Source organism: Lissotriton vulgaris, chromosome 9 (assembly GCF_964263255.1).
Source record: "Lissotriton vulgaris chromosome 9, aLisVul1.2, whole genome shotgun sequence".
Classification (NCBI taxonomy): domain Eukaryota; kingdom Metazoa; phylum Chordata; class Amphibia; order Caudata; family Salamandridae; genus Lissotriton; species Lissotriton vulgaris.
The window spans coordinates 683,564,642-683,583,315 of NC_141697.1; the positions used below are offsets into that span (position 1 = coordinate 683,564,642).

General features: G+C 44.8%; 1 protein-coding gene across 1 annotated transcript in view; it reads left to right on the plus strand.

Annotated features, from left to right (window-relative positions):
* The first annotated feature begins 1,656 nt into the window (after nucleotides 1-1,656).
* The window catches only part of GNG8 (G protein subunit gamma 8), a 131,148-nt gene continuing 114,130 nt past the window's right edge, over nucleotides 1,657-18,674 (plus strand). Inside the window, exon 1 of the mRNA XM_086936738.1 lies at nucleotides 1,657-1,760. The gene's annotated coding sequence lies outside the window, so the exon portion shown is untranslated. The remainder of the gene's footprint in view (nucleotides 1,761-18,674) is intronic.

Below are 18,674 nucleotides of genomic sequence, written 5' to 3' on the forward strand. Positions count from 1 at the left end.
TCAACTAACACTATATAGTTTTCTCAGGTTATTATTCTCTTAACTAAGGAAAATCCTTTGTCGAGTCTTTCTGCACATTTTCACGTTGTACACTTATAATCTTTGCTTCCACTTTTTAATATATTTTCTATAATAATGTTAGTAATTTTTGTTAATTAACACTCTTAGGCAGATTAAACTGAACAGATTTATTTTCAAGAAATCATGCTCCATCACTTGTGACTTCATTCTGACAAGAATTGTGTTTGCTGCTTGAGTAGTGTTTCATCCCCTCAATCAATAACCCAATTTCTTACAGGCGCTTTGTACTTTTCAGCACTAGAAACATCTAAAACTTGGAAAAATCATGTCTCTGGTTTCCTCCATCAGATTGCTGCCAGTTTGATGTCCATTTCTTCATTGATTTTTCGCCCCATTTCAATAAATTGGTGTGAGATTTTTATTATTTTGTGTTCTCTACTTGTTAACTGTTTTGGAATTGATAACTGCTTTACCCATTTATCTTAAACTAAGTCTGCCTGCTTTGTGCTGTAGCTACCAAGGGCGGCGCTCAGCTTAAATTATTGAGACCATACTCATCTGATTAAGGAATATTGCAAATATTACTTGAAAGGGACTACCATCCACTTTAACTAATAATTCACTTTTTCTCACCTGCATTTAAATCACTCTTATGCCTTTTTCATTGAATAGCTGTGCCACCATGTGTGTATGCCTTTGAGTGTACATTCTTCTTTGTGACTGCTTGTTCACTGTGTATTTCTTTGTGTTTGTCTATATATCCACCCATTAGTGTTTCTTTATTTGTGCATGTTTTTATTGATGTGCATTAATCTACAAGTGTGTTTGTCCTCTGTGCACTTGCCACAGTGTTCCTATGTATATCTGTTGATAATTGTGTGTTGCTTTGTAACAGTTTTTGTCTGTGTGTGTCTCTCTTTTGGTGTATTAGCTTTCTCCTCATACTTGTGGGTGTGTTGCCTCTGCGTTTATTTTCATGAATTTGTTCATCTAGTACAGGGGTCTCCAAACCGGTCCTGGAGGGCCGGATCCATGCCAGATTTTTAAAATTACTACATGTATCTCAATGGGGAAATGCAAAAATTCTGGCATGGATCCGGCCCTCCAGGACCGGTTTGGAGACCCCTGACTAGTATCTGGGTCTTTTTGTATGTGTAAATGTTTATTTGCTTGCATTCGATTGTTTTGTCTCCCTGGGATTCACCAAAGTTTTTTTTCCAATGGGTGCATTTGTTCCCGTCTATGTTTTTGTCTCCCTGTGCAAGTTTGTGTGTTTATTTCTTAGTGCGGTCCTCTGTTGTCCTCTGAGTGAGGGGAAAGGCCCTGTGTATGTGTGTATGTGTTTGGCCAAGTTTGAATTCCTGTGCTTTTGTATTCGTCCCTGTGGGTATCTATCTTTGTGTGTGCCTTTGTTTTGTATTGATTCGCGCGTGCTTGTCATGAGTATAGCTATTGCTCTCGGTCTTCCTGGGTGTCTGTGCTCTTTGCATAATGCTGTGATTACCCGTGCGACTGCGGGCATGCCCGCGTGACTCCTCACACTGAGACAGCTGAGCCCAGACCTGCTGAGAAGGGAGGGGCTCCGCGTGTCTCAGAGGTCTAAAGGGATGCTCTGCTCACAAAGACAAGGGACAAAAAAAACTTTGCCATGAGCCTCAGAGCAACAGGTGGCGAATTCTGAGCCGGCGGCTTCAACTCATCTCTTCAACAGCCTGGGAAACCCGCTGCCTTCAAACCGGGTGAGACAGGGGCAGCCCTGGCATCCTTTCGCCTTTCCTCATGCCTGCTTCTACGCGCGTCTGTCTGTCCGTTTTATCCAGAATTTGTCTACGTATCTGTCTCCACAGCTCCCTGTTTGTCTGAACATCATCCTGTTTGTTTCGACTTCTCTTTGTCTGGGCGTCACCTTGCCCGTCTGTCTCAGTATCCTTTTGTTTGTCTGTCTGGCATCCAGTCACTCTATTGCCTGTCTCCCCATCACATTCTGTCTGCGCGTCTCGCATCCTTCACACTTCTCTGCATGCCTGCCACTCTTCAAGCGTCCTATTGTCTGCCTGCTCCTGTCTTTGTTGAAGAGGCGGTGAATAGTTTATCTGGCGAGGTGAGGGTGGCTATAGGAAAGACAGTGTGTGGGGTTAAGGTGGCTGTTTCAATGGTGCTCTATGGAAGACAGCAGGGGTGAGATCAGGGTTCTGTGTCTTTCATGGTGAAGAAGTCCGGAGCTGACAAGTTTCACGCTTCTAGGCGCTCTCACAGTCTGGGTTTAGTCTTTTCATTCTAGGACTTGTGGTCCTTGTTTAATTAGAGAAACAGGACTACCAGTCTCAGAATACAAAGAAAAAGCGTGGTCTAGATGGCTAGATGAGCTGCCCACGTGTGGACCCGGGCACTTGAGTGCTGTGGTGACAGGGAATTATAATAATCCATATTTGTAATCCACATCCATATAATAGTGACCAGTGCAGTGTCTCTGCGTGTAGGGTGGGGAGCAGTGGCTTTATAATGGTCTGGGCGCTTTGTCTGAAGGAGGAGGCAGCGCGTGGGGTTACAGCGCAGAAGACGTGCGTCTGAGAGAAAGTAACATGTGAGTTGGTGGCGCCCGGTACCGTGGTATGGTGCCTCTGAGGCGTGACGCAGTGGATGGACAGCGTGCGAGTAACCGCGTGTGTGGAAACTAAAGGGCGCAGAGGTAAGAGCGACATTTGGAGAGGGAAAAGTGAGAAAGGGACAACAAGGAAAGAGGAGAATAAAGCATTGCATGTGAGTCAAATGGATATGGGAAAGGCAAACAGGAGGAGGAGGGGCAGAGAAAGAGGGAAGAATCAAAACAGTAACGGGACACTGAGAACGCCATGGAACATTGAGAGGAAAGGATAAACGAGTGACATAAAGAGATGGACGGGTGAGAGGGGGTGAATGAGAAGAGTGAAAGGTGGGAGAGGGGCGTTGAAGGAGGGAGATGAGAGACTAAGGGGGATGGGGGGCTGGAGAGGCAAAATGACAAAGAGGAGCGCGGCAGATCAGCGAGAGGGAAGGGGGCAGAGGAGAGAAGGGTAAGTGATGGATGGAAGTGCTCAGATAGCGTCGTATTGCGTCATTCACATAGCGCTTCTTATACCTCGCAAGGCTCAGAAGCGCATTTTCCGACGGGTAGCATGCTACTCAGCGGGCGGTGAGTGATAGGCAGGGTGTATAGTTGTGGCACTTGGTGGGAATTGGGCTTTTTATCGTTTGTGAATGCTCAAAGGGGCCTGGTGGCTCAGGTCGTAGAGTGTGACCAAGGAGGTGGTTAGAGATAGAGTGCTGTGGCATAGGGATGTATTTTTAGCCGGTAGCTTCGGTTAGTCCTGCAGGCCCCTTAGTGTGATAGTTTTATTTAAGTTTTCTGGAGAGGTGCAGGAGTGCACCGGAAGAGGAAGGAGATCATCAGATTATTATAAGGTCCCAAATAGAGCAAGAGACAGAGTGATGGATACGAGATACACAAGAGTTAAAGGCAAAGGGGAAAGAGACAGGGGCAGCAGGAGAGGGAAAGGCACAGCGGCTGATGGAGAAGGGGGCACAGAGAGCAACGGATCTAAGAATGATGGATACAGGCAAAGGAGGATGGGAGAGAAGTGCACAGGGAAAAGGAAATGCACCGAGGAGTGATATCTAAGGGCACAAGGAGAGCAAAGACACGGAGGAGTGATATCTAAGGGCACAGGGAGAGCAAAGACACCGAAAAGTGATATCTAAGGGCACGGGAGAGCAAAGACACCAAAAAGTGATATCTAAGGGCACGGGAGAGCAAAGACACTGAGGAGTGATATCTAAGGGCACAGGGAGAGCAAAGACACCGAGGAGTGATATCTAAGGGCACAGGAAGAGCAAAGACACCAAAAAGTGATATCTAAGGGCACGGGAGAGCAAAGACACTGAGGAGTGATATCTAAGGGCACAGGGAGAGCAAAGACACCGAGGAGTGATATCTAAGGGCAAAGGAAGAGCAAAGACACCGAGGAGTGATATCTAAGGGCACAGGGAGAGCAAAGACACCGAGGAGTGATATCTAAGGGCACAGGAAGAGCAAAGGCAAAGAGGAGTGATATCTAAGGGCACAGGGAGAGCAAAGACACCGAAAAGTGATATCTAAGGGCACGGGAGAGCAAAGACACCAAAAAGTGATATCTAAGGGCACGGGAGAGCAAAGACACTGAGGAGTGATATCTAAGGGCACAGGGAGAGCAAAGACACCGAGGAGTGATATCTAAGGGCACAGGAAGAGCAAAGGCACAGAGGAGTGATATCTAAGGGCACGGGGAAAGCAAAGGCACAGAGGAGTGATATCTAAGGGCACGGGGAGAGCAAAGACACAGAGAAGTGATATCTAAGGGCACAGGGAGAGCAAAGACACCAAGGAGAAATATCTAAGGGCACAGGGAGAGCAAAGACACCAAGAAGTGATATGTAAGGGCACAGGTGGAGCAAAGACACAGAGGAGAGATATTGAAGGGCACAAGGAGAGCAAAGACACGGAGGAGTGATATCTAAGGGCACAGGGAGAGCAAAGACACCGAAAAGTGATATCTAAGGGCACAGGGAGAGCAAAGACACTGAGGAGTGATATCTAAGGGCACAGGGGGAGCAAAGACACTGAGGAGTGATATCTAAGGGCACAGGGAGAGCAAAGACACCGAGGAGTGATATCTAAGGGCACAGGAAGAGCAAAGGCACAGAGGAGTGATATCTAAGGGCACGGGGAGAGCAAAGACACAGAGAAGTGATATCTAAGGGCACAGGGAGAGGAAAGACACCAAGGAGATATATCTAAGGGCACAGGGAGAGCAAAGACACCAAGAAGTGATATGTAAGGGCACAGGTGGAGCAAAGACACAGAGGAGAGATATTGAAGGGCACAAGGAGAGCAAAGACACGGAGGAGTGGTATCTAAGGGCACAGGGAGAGCAAAGACACCGAAAAGTGATATCTAAGGGCACAGGGGGAGCAAAGACACCAAGGAGATATATCTAAGGGCACAGGGAGAGCAAAGACACCAAGAAGTGATATGTAAGGGCACAGGTGGAGCAAAGACACAGAGGAGAGATATTGAAGGGCACAAGGAGAGCAAAGACACGGAGGAGTGGTATCTAAGGGCACAGGGAGAGCAAAGACACCGAAAAGTGATATCTAAGGGCACAGGGAGAGCAAAGACACTGAGGAGTGATATCTAAGGGCACAGGGGGAGCAAAGACACTGAGGAGTGATATCTAAGGGCACAGGGAGAGCAAAGACCCCAAAAAGTGATATCTAAGGGCACGGGGAGAGCAAAGGCACCAGGGAGAGCTATCTAAGGGCACAGGGAGAGCAAAGACACTCACCCCCAGTCAACTGATCTGGGTTTAATCCATCATCATTCTTTAGCTCACTCCACCACCCCAGTTCAGACATGGCCATATGCAAATCAGTCTGACCCTCTGCCTCATGGGAACAGTCCAGCCCGAACTGCCAAGCCATGTTTTTCCTGGACCGGAAACAAGCATCCTGGGACCGGTTTTGGGTTCATAACCCTCATTAGCCAGAATATCTTGAATCCAGTGGCAAAGTGAGCAAGGGACCCATGTCTGGGCATACCCTGCCAACTTAGAGCGAACAAAGCAATACCAAAGGGGATGCTGGACGGAGCGTTTGAGCAAATCAAACACTCACCCCAGTCAACTGATCTGGGTATAATCCATCATCATTCTTTAGCTCACTCCACCACCCCAGTTCAGACATGGCCAAATGCAAATCAGTCTGACCCGGTGCCTCATAGGAACAGTCCAGCCCGAACTGCCAAGCCATGTCTTCCCTGGATCGGAAACAAGCATCCTGGGACCGGTTTCGGGGTCATAACCCTCATCAGTCAGGCTTTCTTGAATCCAGTGGCAAAGTGAGCAAGGGACCCACGTCTGGGCATACCCTGCCAACTTAGGGCGAACAAAGCGATACCAAAGGGGATGATGGACTGAGCGTTTGGAGTGATATCTAAGGGCACAGGAAAAAGGAAATGCACAGAGGAGTGATATCTAAGGGCAAAGGAAGAGCAAAGACACAGAGGATTGATATCTAAGGGCACAGGGAGAGCAAAGACACCGAGGAGTGATATCTAAGGGCACAGGGAGAGCAAAGACACCGAGGAGTGATATCTAAGGGCACAGGAAGAGCAAAGACACCGAGGAGTGATATCTTAGGGCACAGGGAGAGCAAAGACACTGAGGAGTGATATCTAAGGGCACAGGGAGAGCAAAGACACCGAGGAGTGATATCTAAGGGCACAGGAAGAGCAAAGGCACAGAGGAGTGATATCTAAGGGCACAGGGAGAGGCAAAGACACATTAGAGTGATATATTAGAGTACAGTGAGAGGCAAAGACACATTAGAGTGATGTGTGAGAGCACGAGGAGAGGCAAAGTCACATTAGAGTGATATGTAAGGATACATGGTGAGAAAAGACACTGAGGAGTGATATCTAAGGGCACAGGGAGAACAAAGACACCAAGAAGTGATATCTAAGGGCACAGGGAGAGCAAAGACACTGAGGAGTGATATCTAAGGGCAGAGGTAGAGCAAAGGCACTGAGGAGTGATATCTAAGGGCACAGGTAGAGCAAAGGCACTGAGGAGAGATATCTAAGGGCACAAGGAGAGCAAAGGCACACAGTAGTGGTATGTACTTGCACAGGGAGAAACACAGACATGTAAGAGCACAGGGAGAGGCAAAGACACATTAGAGTGATATGTAAGAGCACAGGGAGAGGCAAAGACACATTAGAGTGACATGTAAGGATACAGAGAGAGAAAATGTGACTGTAACAATGGATGAAACCCCAGGGAGAAGAAGGAGCAAAAGGGAAAGTGGAATAAGGGACAGATAGAGAGAGAGTGAATGAGATGGAGGGATGATGGGCACTGGGAGAGGGGAGTAACAAAGGCGAGAGTGGGAAGTACAGAAAGACAGACACCTGCAGAGCACAGATGGCGGTGAAAATGGGAAGTGTATGAGATGCAAGGAGAGAATCCATGAGGGAAGAAAAGAAGAGGTTGGTACGGATCCAAAAGAGGAATGAGACAGGCTTGGGCAGTCTGAGAAAGTGCAACGGATGGAGAGGGCTATAGGGGCAAAAAGACAGAGACGGGCAAAGGGGATCTAGCGGAACACCAAGAAATGTAATAGGACACACAGAGAGGGAATGTACAGTGGAGTGGTTGGAAATGGCACAGGGCATGGAAAGACGCAGAGGAGATATAGCTAGGTAATCAGAAAAAGAAGAGAAGGGTGTGACAAAAGAGACAAAGAAGAGAGAAAAGAGAGGGAGACTATATGGGGAGTTGTTTGCTTCGTTGATGTCTTTAGCACTGAAACCTTAAAGGGTACTCAGGGCTACTAAGCTTTATAGTGGAGTACTGACTGTGCTGCACCAATGACATGACCTTATGGGGAGTTACTGGCTTTTCTAAGTCTCCCTTCCAATGCATTGGGGGTAGACGAGCAAAGCCTGGCCCTCACATTGTTGTAGATGCCAACGTTTAGGAACAGAGACTAAAAATATGTTGATGCTTGCACACAACATGTACTATAACCTGGACCAGGAATTTGTGAAATTGCATGCTTTAGAAAACATGTGAACATAGGGGCATATTATCTAAGAATTGCGATAAATACGTTTAGCGCTCAAAATCATATCGCCGTCTATCGCCGATTTGCATCGGCCTGTTAGCGGCGTATTATCAATGCTCAGCTAACAGGCGATGTCCAAACCGGTGATGGACAGTGATAGTGAACATGAGCGCGTGAAAACAAGCGATATTTTCGCACGCTAATGTTCGCCATGTGAATATGGGGGGTAGGTTCAGAATTGCAATCCACGCCCCCATGCAAAGTATGGGTAAGACCAAAAAATAGCAGGCGTTGGGAGACCTGCGATAAACAAGTTTATTGCAGGTTTTTGTCTCCCAACGCCTGTGACAGCCCACCTTGAAAATAATGAGTTCCCACCGCCAACTACATTTTACATCTAGTTGGACGTGGAAATGCCCACTTTGCATGTCATTAGCAATGTTTATCGCTGACATGCAAAGTGGGGCGGTATGAAGCATGAGGCAGGCGTTAGCATGCCCTTGTTGATAGGGCGCTAGAAGTATCGCCGCTTTCTGGGCACAATTCGCCGAAAAACCGGCAATACTTCACCTTGATAACATGGCTCATAGTTCTGATACCTAATGCAACCAACGATGTTTTCTTAGACTTTTTGATTAACTTTAGATACTTCTGTTGCTTTTTTGCGCTATGTATATGTAGTACAATTTACGTTTTGTGAGTCTCATGTAGATGTGACAATACACAAATATAAATTAAGCTCACACAATTGCAAGATACTCCAGCTGCTAAGAAGAGTTTACTATTCTGAACAAAAACAAATTACATCCCATGGTCCACTCAACTTCATTTACATGCCATTGAATAGTCATTTAGGGTCACAGACTTAGTCAGGTTCTAAGATTTTGTCAGGGCCACTGAATGATGTGATTCTGCGTCTGTCCATAATTATGGGCTTGACGCATTTACCACATTATCCATCACATGACGCATAATTTTCAGATTGGAAGAAAAAGAAAATGTTCTAGTGCAAATGTGTCAAAACCTATTACACTTGCAGCGGTGTTACCAGGCAGTGAAAGCTCTTTGAAAGGTTGACTGGTAAACATTCAGTTGGTTATTGCTGCATTTTGATGTTAGACTGATAACAATTAGGTAACACATTTGGCCAGGCATTGCTACCATGTGTAGAAATAACCAAATAATTTTGTATGACTCTCAGAAAATGTGCTGCATTATGCCGCATAATTAAAGCTTTCTTACTGCATAATTTACTCAACCATGGAGCATAGTTTGGTGCTCGTCCCCTGTTGCATAATAAACGTGGCTCTTACTAGGGGTGGGCAGAACTCCCAGAGTTTCACTCTGCAGAATGCTATGGAGTTACATAAAAACTCAGTGAGATTCCATGGAGTTCCACGAGTGGGCGGGAATCAGCACGTTGCGCTGCTCAAGCTAATTGTCAGCACCAGGAGCTTGTTCCGTGCTGTAAAATCAGTGTGAATGGAACCAAGAGGCGTGCCACAGGGCCTCTCGAGTACATTTTCTACTTGAGAGGCAGCTTTCTCAACGCATATGGTTTTGACCTGCCACAACAGCCCGCATTGAGATATCTCTCTGGGAGGGATACTAGCACCCGAAAATCATGCTAGGGGTTGCAAATTTTCGCTCGTGTTTGCCAACTTGACGCTGGTGAGCCGCATCTGAGAAAAACCTCTGCCACGCGGTAGTTGGTGGAGTTTTTCCGGGAGTCTGCGTGTCGTGGGGAACTCAAAGTGGGCAAAACTCTGCAAACTTCGCCAGCAGAGCTGAATTATTCACTCACTTCTAGCCCTGACTTTAGTTAGCATTGAAAGCATTAAGGAAATGTTTGCCACGTTAGTGCTCTGGCAGGAAGAGACCAGTAGGCTTCAGTCGTTTGTAGCCTGCAGCCTCTTTCATTCTTAAGTTTAGCCTATATCAGTTTGTTTTTAAAATCCTTTAACAGAGGATTGCCCTACTGTGGTGCACGATTGGCTGATCCACCACAGATTTTTGGGACAATCTTAAATTATTCCAACAATGCTTATTGTCCATCAACTCTGTGCCATTCTCCTTTAATGCAAGTATTATTGTAGCCTTGTTGTCTAATGGGTTATGAGTATCATTGTGTGTCATCAGATTTAGTAAAAATCCTAAACCAACAGTCTTCCACTGGAGTTGGATGCGCATGTCAAATTAGGAATACTGGCAAAGGTGACCAAAGTGGTAACCCACCAGCATTAGTTTTCACCGTAGTGCTGAAACACTTTGGAGAGGCATGCTTGCTCATTAATATTGAAAAAGTAACATAATTATTGTTTCTGATTTAGAACTTTCACCAATCCAGATTGTCTTTCATCGTGTACTTGGTGGTTAAGAGTTCCAAAGACAGCATTAGGGCCTGAATTTGATATTGACGGACGGTTACTCCGTCACAACGGGGACAGATATTCTGTCAGCCGAAATATAAATCCCATAATATCCTATAGAATTTAGATTTCAGCAGACTGGATATTAGTCACCATTCAGTTCAGTTCAAGCAAGCTTTATTCGACTATTGTCATAAAAGCACAATACATGCATTTAGTAAAAAAAATAATCTGTTCCCTTGCTTTAAAAAAAATCTATACCATTACTCAATAAAAACTTGCAGATGCGACAATTTCATGGTAAATATAATACAGAAACAGGATATAAAAACCATATCTTTCCAAATCAACCACTGATCATTTTGCTCCTTAAAGTCCAAGACCACCCAAGAAACTTTGCCACTGATATGTAAACAAAAGAAATGGTACTCGTGCAGATAATTCTAACTGCTAACACACCACTCCTGGTGCCTAGTAGCTTACACATAGGTCGCAGCTATACCATGCACGGAGCAGAGTATGCTGAACACCCAAATAATATATGAGTAACTAATCCCATGGATGCTGGGCAACAGGGACAAATGGCTGTTCCACCTTGGGACCACCTCAATGTAAATGCTCTAGTTGGCAAACTTCGAATTCTCAGCTGAAAATAGAGCTTTCTATCAAATGGCTTAGTTATGTCATCCCAATATGCTTCTAGGCCAATGACATCTTTAAAGTCTAAGAAAATTCCTGTGAGCGAAAGTGGGGCACTTGTCCTAAAAGTCTTAAATGCAACCATCTCCCAATATTTATCCTTGTGAACCCTCTTAGATGGAAAACTAGCGTTAAGAGGATCCTCCCAGAGTGCTTGCATTCCTAATTCTCCAAGAATGCCCCTAATGCCAGACAACCATTTGATTTTATGAAAGGTGTCACACTTAATAATGTCCATAAGGCCTGTGGCGTATGTTCTTAATTCAGTAGTTGTCCACAGGCGCCTTCAGTATAGTACCGGACGCAAATTAGCAATAAAATTAATTGGCCTCATTCCTAAATCATAGAAGAGGGGACACATGGGAGTACCCTGGAGTAGATTAATAAGGTTGCGTAGGAACCTGTTCTCAGATACAGACATTTTTGTTAAATTCTCAAATCTCAGCACCATAGAGGGCTGAACTAAGCACCTTCGCGTCATAGACTCGGAGGACTGGAGCAATTGGCTTGGTAAAAGATTTTGCATGCTCAGAGCACAAGGCCCCAGCCAATTGGCGATGTAAGCGTTGCCAGCGCTGTCTGCTGGTTCCAATGCAAGTCGTGTTGAAAATTTACACCCAGATAGCTAAATGCCCTCACTTGTTCAAGCGGTAAATTATTCATAAAAAATGTTCCCTTAAAAGTTTTATGCTGATTAAAAGTCATGAGTTTAGATCTTAGTAAATTTACTTCAATGCCTCGTATGGTACAGAATCCTTCAAAAATAATTAGTGCTTTCTGCAATCCACTTGGGGTCTTTGAAATAATTAGGGTATCATCTACAAACATTAAAATGGGTACTTTCGCCCCAGCTATAATTGGGGCGTCAATATTGGCTGTGATCATTAATTTGGCTAGGTCGTTAATATACAAAGAAAATGAAGTGGGAGCTAGGACGCAGCCCTGGCGTACCCCTCTCTCTACTGGAAACTGGCTAGTAACATTTCCAGGTGAACCCCACTTAATCTGTGCAAAATTGTGCTCATGGAGTCTCATGATTAATGTTAGAAGGGCCAAAGGCATACCCAAGTCATGTAAGACCAACCACAATGTAGAGCGGGGAACAAGGTCAAAGGCTGCCCTTAAATCAATAAAGGCAGCATATAAACTACCCTTATCTAATTGCACTGAAGCATTACAAAATGCAATACTTGATCAACAGTGCTAGTGAAAGCCCTAAACCCTGCCTGGAGATGTGATAGAATGTTCTGCTCTCGGTCCCAATCCTGTATTTTATTCTGGATCATTCTACTTAAGATCTTTTGCATTGAGTCTATCAGACTGATCGGGCGGGTATTGCCAGGGAGTGACTTATCCCCCCTTTTGTAAACTGGTATTATTTCCGCGCCGTTCCTTGAGTCTGGGATAGGCTCTCCTTTAGCCACTGCATTTGCTAATAGCAGTATATACCTACCCCAAGAGTTTTTTGTCATGCAAAAAAGTGTCTGCTGGGATATTGTCTATACCAGCACCCTGCCAACAACCACAGATTCCAGTGCAAGATTTACGTCTTCGATGTTAAAGGCCTCTTCCAAAAAGGGTATGTAGGTAGGTTGATCCCTTATACTTGGTGCCTGACTTTTTGCATATTGGGGTTTAAAATAGGCCACCCAGTCATCCTAAGCAACCCAGTTTTCGGGTTTTTCTGGTTGCTCACCACATCCCCACTTAATTATACCCCAGAAACACTTTGAATTTTTAAGGGCACTAGCTTCCTTAAGCTCTTGCCACCTCTGTTCATCCCAGGCACGTTTTGATGTATACATTACATTTTTATAGTCAGTCCTTGCACAACGTACAGCACTACTAGGCCCTACTTTTATAGTGTGTCCCAAAGCAAAACGTGCTTGTCTGCATTCTTTATTATACCAGCGTGGCAAATTATTGGGCAGTACCTTGCTTGTCTTGTATGGTCTAACGAAGAGGCTTTTTAGTTGCTGAAAAAACGTTTCATGAGCCCTGGTAAAAGTCTCCAGATCTGGGCCGCTACTAGGAATTATCCCCATCTCATTGGTTGCATGTGTTAGCTTACTGGAAATAAAATCTATATTCTCCTGTTTATCTACCATTAGCACCCACTTCAGATGGCGCATATCGTTTGTAGGAAATATATTTGGGGGGGATGATTCGTTGTATCTACTTTCAGGTTTGGTCAGCATCCAGTAGGATAGAAACATACATAGGGGGTTATGATCGCTCTCCAAGTGGTCAACAACCGACATATCCTCTAGATGATTCCACAATCCAAGACTCACTAGGATATCATCTATTCTACTTTGGCACAAACCACTCCCGTAGGTGCTTTCCCCCAACCTGTCCTGCGCAGTCCTACCATTGGCTGCCTTAAGACCTTTGTTTAAACAGATTGAATTAATCTGGATTACAACCTCAGTCCATCTTTTTATTGGCGCAAGTTCCAGTTTTGGAATACCCCATTGTGTATCTTCTTCCTCTGAAAGATTCCAATCACAACTTGACAAAGGCTCAAATGTGACATTAAAATCACCAGCAACTATAATATCTTATTGTGTGGAATATCTTTCTAGGAGTTTTCTAGGGCAGCTATGGTCTCAGATTTCTTACCCCTGTGCTCCTAGCATAGACATTATAAATATCCACAGGTTTAGACTGCCTTTGTTTGAGACTGACAATCTGAATGTCCCTATGGTTGGATGGGAGTATCTTGACACAAATTTCTCAGTCCTGTTTGATCCAAATGATCAATCCCCCTGAGGGACGCCTTTTTGCGCCCTTCTCTGCAGGTATATTAAAGTTTAAATACCCTGCAAAAAATTGTGGATCGAGAAGCCATGTTTCCTGGAACAGGCAGATGTTATGCAAATTAATAAAGGTAGCCCATTTCGGGATTAATACTTTTGAGTTCAATCCTGCAACGTTCCAAGATAGGATTGAACCTGGTCTCTCTAGAATGTGAGGGGATTTAGGGATCCCAATCACATTTGAACCACTTGTACAATTTCTTATCCTAGGGAGTGGAAATCCTTCCAATAACCGTGGAATTACTAAAGTGCTGGTAGTGTCCGAATCGGGAGCTACGTGCTGGCTCTGACTTTTGACTACCTTGCCCTGGGATGGATCAAGTTGGTTACTTGACCCCACTAGTCAGTCATTAAGTTCAAGGCCCGAACAGCCCTTACCTTTCTCTATTGACCATTTTGCTGATCTATCGTGCTAATGTTGAGGGTCTGAGGGTCTGAGTTGTATAGTAGAGTAATCTGGGGAACAACTTCTAAACTCCAGTAGGACTAGGTTTTCAACCATGGCTGCCTGCTTAAGTGTCAATTCGATACAATCATTTGTCTCCCCTCGATGTGTAAGCCTATGTGCCCTAATAATATCTTCTCTGATCACAGAGCGACAGCCTCTGGTATGCCTTATCCAATGAATAGCTTGTTTATTAAAGAATCTGTTGATTCTACTTCCTTTGCTGGGCCCAATCTCGGGACATTCACCATGTAAATCTTGGATACGCTAGGCAACTTGGCAACACTCTGGTGATCTCTCCTTACTATTGTTGCAGGTTTACTATTAGCTTGCATGGGTGTAATGAAATAATTGTTTTGCCTATCACTTACTTGGTGCCCGCCATTCCTTTCTCTGGGCAATATTTTCCCAGGACCATCACTTTTTTTGGTTGGCATCTTTTGAGCTGTGAGCATTCTCTAACCCCTTTCTACTTTGGCCACTTCACTATACGGGGCTACAGCTTCGGACAGGCCACTTTCCCTACACTTGTCAGGCGCAGTGCGTTGCACTGTCACATTTTCTTGAGCTTTGGTTTACCACTTAGGGCCAGATGTAGGTCACCAAATACCGGTCGGTAATGGCCGATTTCGGCCGTTACCGACTGGTATTTGGGATTTGACATGTAGGGGGCCTCATATTTACAGAATCGGTATATTTACCGATTCGGTAAATTTACAGAATCGGTAAAATACCGAATCGGCGATTCTGTAAATCCATATGTAGGTGGCACTGTAATCAGTGCCACAGGCCCTTACAGAATCGTTATTTACCATGGAATACTATTCCATGGTAAATAACTAATTCCAGTGTACATGCACATCTGTGCATGTACACCTGTGCCATATGGCACACAGACATGCCCTAAGGGCATGTATGTGTGTCACATGGCACACAAGCCAGAAACAGGGGTGAAACAGGGTGTCAAAGTGACACCCTGTCCCCCTTGTAAAATCGGTAAATTTACCGATTCTGTAATTACTGAATCGGTATTTGCTAAGGAATCCTAAGGGCTTCAAGGCCCATAGGAATCAATGGCAAATACAGATTCGGTAATTACCGAATCTTACAGATTCTGTATTTTTACCGAATGTTTTACCTACATAGCAATTACCGAATAGTGAATACCGAATCGGTAAAATTCGGTATTTACCATTCGGTAATTTGCTATTAACTACATCTAGGCCTTAGTTGTTTGTTTGCTAAGCAGGTTGGATAGTGGCCTTTGTCCAATAAGCTACTGCTCACTATAGAGGTGAGATTATCGATCTTAGTTTTCATGCACTCAACCGCCTCGCATAGTAGTTGAAACATTAAGGTCAGGTCAGTTTGACCATCCACATTGGATACAAGAAAACCAAGCACACCACCCAATACTAGCTCTTGCCATCCCCGGGAGCATCAGACTCACATACACTAGGTGGAGGTAATTTGTGGTCTTTCATAGGAATACAACTCTCTGTGTTTGCTAAAGCAGAGAATCTATTTTTACATACTATGATAGGGTCAATCACAAGGGGACAGGTATCTCTTAGCTCAATGTTAATGTTGGGGATTTCACTCTCCCCCTCTGCGTTCTGTTGGTCTGGCCCTTTGTTACATGTGTCACCTTTTTTCCTCCCTACAAACATGTCGAGAACCACTGGGCCTTGCTTTTTGCCCACCCTCGATGTTGTTACTGAACTTTCACACCCCTTTTCTACCATCATACTTGGAAGGGGGTTAGCTGTAAGTAAGACTCCACATTCCTCAATTAGTTCATCAATGCGATTCATAATGCAATTGGTCCCCGCATGTGTGACTAATTTCCTTGCTTTTTTTTCCTTGGTCAGCACACTTATGCCCTCGCCCCCTCCCTCCATGCACTTCCTTTTCCCCATAATATGGACCTTTTTTAAGGCACCTCAGCTTTTAAAGCCTAACAGAATCGATATTACCTGAGTAACTTTCAGAGGATCAACAGTGGCTTGGAGTCATGGAAAGGGGGGTGGCCCAGCCCGGCCTATTCCGGCCACTGACGGGCAAAGACGTGCCCGCTTTTGGCTCGGGCTTGGCCCGGTGTGTGCCTGCGCGCGTCCCGCGGGGCGGGAGAGACTAGTTGGTTAAATCCTCCCAGTGAGGTGGAGGGAGGGGCAACAACTCGGCACTCTGTCCCCCTGGCTCCTGGGGCGTGTGGTCCGTCTCCTCGGCAGCCCCCCTGTTGGCGCGAAGCGTCTACCGCACAGGGGGAGGTGCGAGCAGTTTTTGAAACTCCCGGTGAAGTGAAGGGAGGGGCAACAACTCGGCACTCAGCCCCGCTGACGCCTGGGGCGTGAGGTCCATCTCCTCGGCAGCCCCGCTGTTGGCGCGAAGCTGTGATGGAGTAACCCATCCGCCGATATCTAAATCAGGCCCTTAATGTCTAAAATCTCAACTGCTTTTAGTCGACTGGCGGTGACCTACATCCGTCGTCTCTTTACATAGTGGCCCTTTCCCCGTACAACATTGGTTACAAAGTTCTACGTAATTTGTGTTTCTACAAAGAACCTTGACCAACTATGGGATGCTCAATTGAAGCCATTAGTTGTCAAGCCCATTTAAGGCCCGCCATGGGATTTTTGTTCACTGTAGAGATTAAAATCCTGCAGTTTCCATATGTCCCCATCCACTCTCCCCTAAATGTGAAGTTTCTTGAAGCTACAGATTTGTTTTGCTCACTGTAAATCCGTAAGTCTCATTAAGGAGGGATTGTACTGTGGGGTGGAAAGAAGGGTTCCAGCTAGAAGTAAAGGAAGAAGAGAAGCGAAAAAGGATGACATAGAAGGGAGAAAAGATGATGCAGAGAGGGTAGGTGAAAGAGGGAAGGGGAGAAAGACAAAGCAGATAGATAAGATTGTACTCTGGAATATAGAGTACAAGAGTTTCATGGCACAGTAATATCATGGAAAAAATATTGATTGGCAAAATATTGAAAGGTAAGTGCATATTGGCATGTTTAGATTTACTATTCTTAACTCCGCATCTATGTACCTTGAAGACATAAATACATACATGTTCTCTGAAAAAAAACAAAGGTTACAGGGACGTTAGAGTTAGACTTAGATTTCACTTGTACAAAAACATAGAGATTCAGGAGTTATAGTTACTTCAGCTAACTATAGCTTATATCCCCACAATGCACTGCTCATGACTTCACAAATTAAATCACTCATGGCGTGATCAGTGACATCACTGATGACATCGCAAATGAAATCACTGATGACACCACTGATTACATCACCCAGTGACTGTGAGTGTTTTCTGAAAGTTTCTGAGTGTTAAACAAATATACTAAGGTATCACAACAGTTAAATTAGTATACTTTGTGTACTACTAATGAGTGATTCTATTTTAAAACATAGATTATGTGAATGTATGTGTAACTGTATTTCTGTGTGAGAGGATGTGTGTGTGAATATATGGATGAACAAGTGGGTGTATGAGTGTCTGTATGGGTGAGTGAGTGGGTATGTAAGTGGTGTTTGGATGAGTGAGTGGGTAGGCAAGTCACTGTATGGATGAGTGAGTGGTTATGTGAGTTTTTGTATTGGTGAGAGAGTGGCTGTGTCAGTGCCTGTAAGAATAAGTGAGTGGCTGTATGGGTGATTGAGTGGGTATGTAAGGGGTTGTAAATGGTGAATGAGAGGGTGTATGAGTGGCTGTATGGGTGAGTGAGAATGTGTGTGAGTGGCTGTAAATGGTGAATGAGAGACTGCATGAGTGGCCATATGGGGGAGTGTGCAGGTGCATGAATGTCTGTATGGGTGAGTGTGAGGGTGTATGAGTGGCTGTATAGGTGTGCGAATGGGTGTATAAGTGGGTGCATAGCTAAGTCAGTGGGTGTGTGAGTGGATGCATAGGCAAGTAAGTGAGTGTGTGAGTGCCCTGGATGGGTGAGTAAGTAAGTGTGAGAGAAGCTCTATTAGAGGCATTGTGATTGTTGCAGTGACTGTTTAGGAGACTGAGTACATGTGTTAGTATCTCTATGAGTAAGTGAGTTGGTGTGTGAGTATCTGTATGGGTGAGTGGCTGGTTGTGTGAGGGCTTGTACGAGTCAGTGAGTGGATGCGTGAATGGCTCTATGCATGAGTGAGTGGGTGAATGAGTATTTGTATGGGTTTGTGAATGGGTATGTGAGTGGTTGTGTGGGTGTGTGAATGGCAGTATGAGATGTTGCATGGGAGTGTGAGCAGGTGTGTGAGTGGTTCTGTGGATGTGATTAGTGATGCAATCAGTGATGTCATTTGAGATGTCATCAATGATATCATCAGTAATGTCACTGACAATGTCATGAGTGATATAATATGTGAGGTAATAAGCAGTGCATTACGGGGCATAAGTTATAGTTAGCTCAGGTAACTATAGCTGCTGAATTTCTTTGGTTTTGTACAAGTGAAATCTGAACCTAACTATAACTTTCCGCTAATGCTTGGTCTTGTTCAGTGACATCACTGATGACATCTCAAATGACATCACTGATGACATCATTGATGACATCATCCGGTGTCTGTGAGTGTTTAAAAAAAGTTTCTGAGTGTTAAATATATATACAAAGGTGTATTGGGGAATCAGTGGGTGTATGAGTACCTGCATGGATGATTCAGTGGGTGTGTGACTGACTGTATG